The following is a 7,781-nucleotide window of genomic DNA, read 5'->3' on the forward strand; positions in this document are numbered from 1 at the left end:
GTATGAGTGAAAGCTTCTGCACCCAATCTCTGCATCTCAAAGGTTTGCTTGTCACAGCACCAATTCCTGGTCAGTCCAGAGAAGAGCTGTAGCAGGGGCTGTACTTGTGTGTTAGAGTTGAATGATGAGGAACATCTGCCTGGTCTCAGGCACAGATTAGGGAGGGGTTTTACCCTACTGAAGGTTTAAGCTTTGCTTCTAGTCAGGTTGACTTAAATTGTGAACAAGTTTTTGATTGCCCTTCTGAAATAGGAACTGATGTGAAAGGTGTCCAACCAGGCAAAGATGCTAAGGAGCCGCAGCCATAGGGAATGTCAGCATGTGGTCTGAGGGCCTGGTTGTAGCTCATGGGGTGTGCAACACTATGGGAGTATTTGCTGGTGCTGTGAAGGGTGAGGTACTAAATGGGAAAACACAGAGAGGTAATAAAACCTAGAGCTGAAGGGGAAGGTTACTGGCCAGCTGGCATTGTAATTGGTGTTTTGTTATAGCAAGTATAGAGCTATATGACTGTGTAATAACTTTGTTATTAGCTTGTTCTGTGAGCAAGTGATGACACAGGGAGTGCTGTAACCGTCTGGGTCACATTAGGTTACTTGTTTGCTTTTATGGCCCCTTCTGAAAAAGGTGTGTCTGAAGTGTGACATGTTCTACATGCATCTGCTGTTTCCTTTGCAGTTAAGAGATGGAAACTGAGTTCTCTGCTTGCCAGCTTTGCTCATAGTGGAGTGGAATTAACCCCTGAGCAGGGAGGGAGGGAACTGTCACCTGGACTTACCTCCTACTGGCTATTTGCAAACAGCTGCTGTCTCCAGTCCTTTTCTAAATCCTTAATTTTGGTCCCTGTAGCATTTAAATAGGACTGAAAGCAGATTGATTGGACAAGTGTGAGATGGATTTACATGCTCAGAACAGTTTTAATAAGCCTGTGGAGGTTGTGCATGCTGTTTCAGCTTTCTGTTTAACCTGTGCTTTGCAATGCTTGGCCAGTACTTACCATGAATTCCTTGTGTATGAAGATTGTAGCCTATTCTACAGTACACGCCAGCAGTTACTAATAAATGTATTAAGCCTTTATATTTTTCAGTCTTTGCGTAGTTCTCAAATGCACTTGGTGACAGGAATATATTTTTTGTCCCTAGTCCTGTTTGTTCACTGTTGAAGAACTGCTGTTGTTGATGACTTGCTGAACACGCTGAGCTGTGTCCATGTATGTATATACTTCTGAGAGAGACTCTGCTCTGCTGCTTAGACTGGTTGGAGGAACTTGCCTAGGTAGTGTTCCTCTTCTCCACCTGCAGCCGGATAGCACATCCTGAAAGCTCTCTTTGAGTTGGTTTTGGGCAGGGGTTGGTTACATGCTACTGCTCAGCTGTCCAGTACAGCTACGTGCAGCTTAGCAAGGAGAGTGAGTAATGTAAAGTGTTTGATTCGTTTTTTGTATTAGAAAAATTTGAAGTCTCAGGAAAGCAGCCATCTAGAATGTTCCCTGTCAGCTATGGTAAAAGAGCTGTGAGCTTTCTGTCAGTGCAGTGTCATTATCACTGTGTAGGCAATGAAGTATTGGCTGAGCTCTTTGGTTTCCAGATCTAGGGGAAGTTAAAACCAATTTTGTCTCTTGTGAGCAATGAGGAGGAACATTTTTCTAGACCTTGGAGTTCCAGTCTTATAAACTAGAACTTTGAATTTCTCAGCCAGGAGACAAATGATGGTCTCTCATCGTGCTGATTTGCTTAAAAACAGTGCAAAAGGGTAGCTGAGCTAGAATTGTCACTGCTCTGTGCTACACCCCTGGAAGCCCTGGGCTGGTTTTCACATCAAATGTCTTATATGTGCTTGTAAAATCTGTGCATGAAGTTAGAGTTGGCAAGGTTTCCTGCACAGCTTCTGTAAGGTAACACAGTCCTTCCAACCTTTGTACATAGAGATAGATAGAACTTGTATTTTTCCTTGCTGGAGGAATGGGAGGGCTTCAGTGTTACATACGGGTGGCATGTTTTGGTCAGGCTGATGGTCTCAGCCAGTGATCCCAGCAGCTTGGCTTCCCTGCCTTCTAATTCCATGATCCTTATCCCAGTATGCACTGGAGCAGTCAGGTGATAATTTACTCACACACGTGTTTGCTACAAAAGACCTGTAAACTGTTATTTTCAGGATTTTGTTCTGTGGATGATTTTCTCCTAGATGACCATTGAAATTTATGCCTTGCTAAGAATTATAATCACTTCTCTCTTAAAGCTGTGGGTTTCTGACTGAGTAAAAAAACATTTTGAGAAAACAGCATTTTCTTACAAAGCAGTGTAGGCTTGTGGACACAGATTTGCAACCAAATAACCTTCAAAAAGTGACTGCCCTCTGTAACCCAGTCTAACCTTTTTACATTCCTTTACCTCATAGTGAAGTAAAAAATTGTGTGACTCTGGTACATCCCTTGAAGAAAGCAAAGGCAGAGATGGGGGCAGTGCTGAACTGTGATCAGCAAAGCCAAGTGCTGGGCACAGGGGCAGGGAAAGACATTTCTACCTCTTCCCAGAGCTCGGCAGATGTGTTGACCCCTGCTAGACTGTGGTCCTCAGCCCTTCAGTGCTCTGGAGAGAGAGGAGGGCTCTTTGTGCACCTCTGGGCTAGCACAGGGACCTTGAATGTAGTTCTGATACTCCTGAAAAGACACAATTTTCAGTGGAGAAGCACCTGCACCAAGAAGTGCCAGAGGGTGGGAATATAGCATCACTGACCTGAACCCAGCAATTTCTGCCCAGTACAGCACCCATGCATGTGCTGGGGGTGCGTGAGAAATAGCTGCTTCTGTGTGAGCTGGTTGAGCACTGGGGCATGAATTAATTGGGTGCTCACATGAGCTGTCTCCAGGCTCATTTGTCAATAGATTGAGTGCTTGTGCATGAAGTGATTGGATGCTAAGGTATGAATAAATTGGGCACTCATGCATGAGCTAATGGGGCACTAATGCATGAAGTTTTAGGGCATTCACGTGTGAAACGATGGGATGCTGTTCATAAGTTCATGGGTTGTTCATGCATAAAAGTATCGTGTGCTCATGCATGCACTGAACAGGTGCCCATCATGCTTGCCCTGGCTCCTGCAATCTCTGCTCAGCCACGTGCACACTGGTTGGGCTTTGTGTTTGCTGCCAGCTGGGAATGTGGACATCCATTCACACACCTCCCTCTGCCTCCAGTCCTGGCTGGCCAGCAAGCACAGAACAGTCTTTTCTGCAGGAACTGGCCTAGAACCAATCCAAACCCAAACAAGCTTTTGGACACGAGATGATAACCATGTGACAGGCCTCCAAAAAAGAGCTTTTATCTTCTGCATCCAAGGGAATTGACAGCACTATGCTGCAAAAGATGACGTTGCTCTTGCCCGCCCATGGATACAGAGCACATATTTGCAGCCAGCACTGATAAAGCTGGTGATGAGATCCAGGGGGTCAGTGGTGTGCTGGCCTGGCTTTTATATTCCATTTAATGAATTGAGTGCCTGTATGAGGCACTAGAACCCCACACTCTGGTTTCTCCTGATTCCCAGGAGGCCCACGGCAGCCTTTTCGGGAAGGCAGCGGGCGTGTGGATTTGAGAGCCTTTGGTTTCCCAATGGAAGCACCTGTGCCCTCCCCAAAACACATTGTCCCACCAGTGCTCCCACTCTTCTGGCCAGTGGCCAGAGGTGCTGTGTGGAGCTGGAGTTTCAAGAAGCAGAAGCTGGACTAACCTATGACTTCAAAAAACTGAGCTGGAAAATGTCCATCAGCAGGTACTGGAAGAAGCAGGAGCGACTCATTTTCTGAGTGTCCACTACTGGAGGTAGAGCTTCAACAAAGGGGAGCTGGAAATCAAAATAAGCCTATGTCCATCAGCTGGAGCTGTAGGAAGCCAGAACTGCCACACAAAAGCTGGAGTTTCAACAAGCTGGAGCTGAAATAACCTTCAACTGAAAACAAGCCAAAGCTGTAAGAAGCTGGAGTGTTCAGTAACTGGAATTGAAATCACCTGAACTGAGCAGCAGGAGCAGCATCTCATCACAACTGTGCAGGAGCTGGAGCTGCAAGACAGAGCCAGAGCTTTAAGAATCAGCAACTAAAATTAGCTGGGGCTTCCTGAGTAGTAACATGCTAGACCCTCTGTGAGCACAAGCTGTAGGAAGCGTGAGCATCTCTTATGCAGAACATCCAGTCACTGGAGAGCCCATTAGCTGGAACTGCAGCAAGCTGTGGTGTCCATCAGCCTTCCAGCACTGCTGAACAGAGGAGCATCTGCTATCCACGGCCTCTGTTAGCCAGGGCCAAGGGAGAAATGACAACAGGAACTCCTGTCCTGCTGCCAGAGCAGGGAACGGGAAGGTGCCAGGTGAGAGTTGCAACGAGCAAATGCAGCCCTGTGTTACCTGCATCAGTCCAAATGGGCACAGGGAGCACCTCAGAGCCTCACCCCCCAACCCACTGCCCCAGCCAGGGAGTAGGGCAGGCTGTGAAAAACTGGAACTGGGAACACAAGGCAGTAGGTCATGTCTAAAACCTGATGCTCTTACCTCTCTTCAGGTCACAATGCTTATCTGACGACAAACTTGGCTTTGTAATGAAACAGGCAGCTCCTTTACTGAGAGAGGGGAAGGTACAACCCCAGTAGTGTGACATTTGATCCTTTAAGCATGCCTGGTTAAGGGTTTTTACTGCTTTAAACTGCCTTTTTTAAGCCTTTGGTTGAAATTCTATCTCTGTGGCCTTTCTAATTATATTTATACTTTCACTTGACACTGGGTGGCAGCAGATCTATGAACACACTATTCAGTAATCTGTTTCCTTCTCCTTCAATATTTTCACAGTTCAAGTACCAAAGCAATAAATTGGAAATGCTTATCACTTTTTGACATTTCTCTATATATATTCCTGCAGAAGAGTCAACAAGTTAGCTGTTGTCTTTCCTCTTAAAAAGAGGAGAAAAGTGCATTTTCATAAAATTTCTGGCTCAAATGTTCCTTGAGGTGGTGAGGGGACTGAAAAGGCCCTCTCTGGTTTCTGACTTTTGCCTTGCCTGCAAGGAATTGGCACACCCACAGTATTTCCCTTTCAAGCTGGTTTGTTTCCAGATCCTCTGCTCTCATTGTTGCTCTTCTTGACTGCAAATTTCAGCTTCCCACATGCTCCCCCTTGTCCTTGATGTGGTTGCTAAATTAGTTAAATCAGTTAAATTAAGCAGTTACATTGCTGTTACTGCTTTCACACATTATAATAACTGTTAAATGCAAATTTCTCTTTCCAGGGTTAAGGGTTATCCTCTTAAGGGATAGGATGAGCATTTCATCCAAAAGTACCAGATTTCATGATTACACCTACCCCTAGGGCAATTCCTGTTGAATTGTGCTATCTTCCTTTTCAAAATGCCTTTTCATTGCTGTGGTATGAAATTGCCATCCAGACAAGGGAAAACAAATACTGTGTGGTGAAATCAGCAGGTCAGCAGCCACCATCAGCCTGTGAAAATATGGACAGGCCAAATTCCAGCCTCTTTTGGCTCTAGAATATTAGGAGTCTTTAGCAGTGAGAGCTTTAAGAACATTCAGGGACGAGAAAATGATAATATGGGGCTTTTTGGAGTTTTTTTGTTTGGAGGGTTTAAGGGTTTTTTTTGTGCTGTACCTCTATACATCAAATAAAAACAGCAGCACACTGGTAGGTTTTAGGCAGGAGGAACTTGAAAATCATTAAGCCATTTTTTTGCCAAGGCAGGCTCAAATCTGCAAGACTTCTCTAAGGGAAGTGGCCAGAAGAAAAGCCAAATCTATGAACAAAATAGGTGGAGTTAAAAACTGGAAGACAAAAGCTGTGTTTTTCCAATTTAAAACTGGAAGCAAAAGCTAGTCTGGCTAAGAAGACAGGCAGTTGCAGACAACAAAATACTTTTCACCACTGTGTCATGGTAATGAAAAAGAACCCATCTCTCAGGTGTGGGGCTCTGTGGACTCCTGTCTCGGCTTTAAGGACAGCCAGAAGTAGTGATGTGCACAGACTCACTGTACAATAGGATTCACTTTTTAATCCAGTGGTCACTCCTGGGCCTGGTGTCAGTAGGACAGGTGGGGAATGGCACCTGCTAAGCTGGGAACAGGCTTGGATTTTCGGTAAGCATCAGGCCCTACATGCAAAACCAGATGCGGTAGTTCCCAACATTTGTTTTGTAACAGATGCTCAAATAAATCCACAGTTTATAAAATTCAGTGTGACAATGCCTATTGTTAAGACTCTCACAAGCTCAACCAATAAACCCAACTGAATCTAATCAATTTGTAGACAGCTCATTGCAAAATAGATTTCAGAGAGCTTGACAAAGAGCCACAGCACATCAGGAGTCACAATGAGCTCACGTTTGGGAATCCTGCCAAAGGATGCACCTGACACCTGTGTTAAATCCTGCTGCTGTCTTGCTGCTCTCCCCAAGACAGACAGCTGGGAAATATTTGTGTGGCAAACAACAGATAATGGATTTACAAGAAAATAATTTCTACCTTTTCTGTGCCTGGTGTGCATCTCAGTTTGCTTTGAACTTGTAACTCCATGTCTGGCACCATCTTGCACATGATGTACAGAAGAACCAGGCTCTCATCTCTTGCCTTTGATTACAAGAACAGCATGGGAACAATCATGGGAACAATCATGGGAACCACATCCCTGAATGTGGACATGCAGCCACTTCAGTGGTGAGAAATACAACTGGGAAACAAATTTCTGCACTGGGCACATTCCTGTGTGCATATTGATTTACTTCTATTGGTTTAGTCCTACATCAAGATGTAAAGAAGTCAATCAGAAATGTTCATTTCCATGCCAGGAAACAAAACAACTGTATTACAACATTCAGGCACAAGGAACTTAAGAGAGAAAGCACAAGTCTTGTGCTGCCTTGCAAAAAGTGGGAAGGGAGGAATAATTCAGGAAAGTGTGCTACATTACAGTTGGGAAGGCTGGCTTTAATTTTATCTTCTTTCTTGCATTTTGTACACAATTTTGAGGAAGCAAAATTGTCAAAATTGTCAAACTGTCAAAGGTGTCAAAACCCAAGGCAACACGCAGCTCTCTGGAGGGACTTCAAAACTATCAAGGGACTTAAATCACTCAGAACTTTGTCAAAAAAAGATAAAAATTCTTGCCACTACACTGCATCCTCTCACTCTGCTGCTGTTCCTGCCTTTCTGAAGTGCTCACCTGCATCACCACTCTGATCTGAGTAACTGGCAATTGAGGGAAGGTGTTTTCATCTTACCAGCCCAGGCTAACTGTTCCCTCACATCTGTTCTCTGTCAGGAACAATCTTCATGCCCCCTGCCTCCTAAGGATGGTTCTCTTGTGGCGGAAGTGCAGGGAAAAAGAGCACAGCTACAGCTGAGTTTCTGAGGGAGACACACCATAAAAGCAAAGCTGACAGGACAGAAAGGCAAAGCACAGATAAGAACACCAAGGACAGAACTCAGACAATTACTAACATATCCACAGCGTGCCCAAAACTTGAATGTCCATATCCATTATTCAATGAGTTTAAATTAGAAAATACAGCAATAAGAATAATCTGATCACATTCCTAATTGTCCATTCAATTCTCCCATGATCTTCTGCACTGCTGACATTACTTGAGCCTGACTCACTTACTCATCCCCTTGTTTTACATCAGCGTAACTCCACTGGTGCTGAGCTGAAGTCAAAGACAGATGGTGTGAGATTAAGTAATATTTAATCTCTACTGTATCAGCTTTTGCTTGTTTCTGGAAAACTT

Source organism: Poecile atricapillus, chromosome 4 (assembly GCF_030490865.1).
Source record: "Poecile atricapillus isolate bPoeAtr1 chromosome 4, bPoeAtr1.hap1, whole genome shotgun sequence".
Classification (NCBI taxonomy): domain Eukaryota; kingdom Metazoa; phylum Chordata; class Aves; order Passeriformes; family Paridae; genus Poecile; species Poecile atricapillus.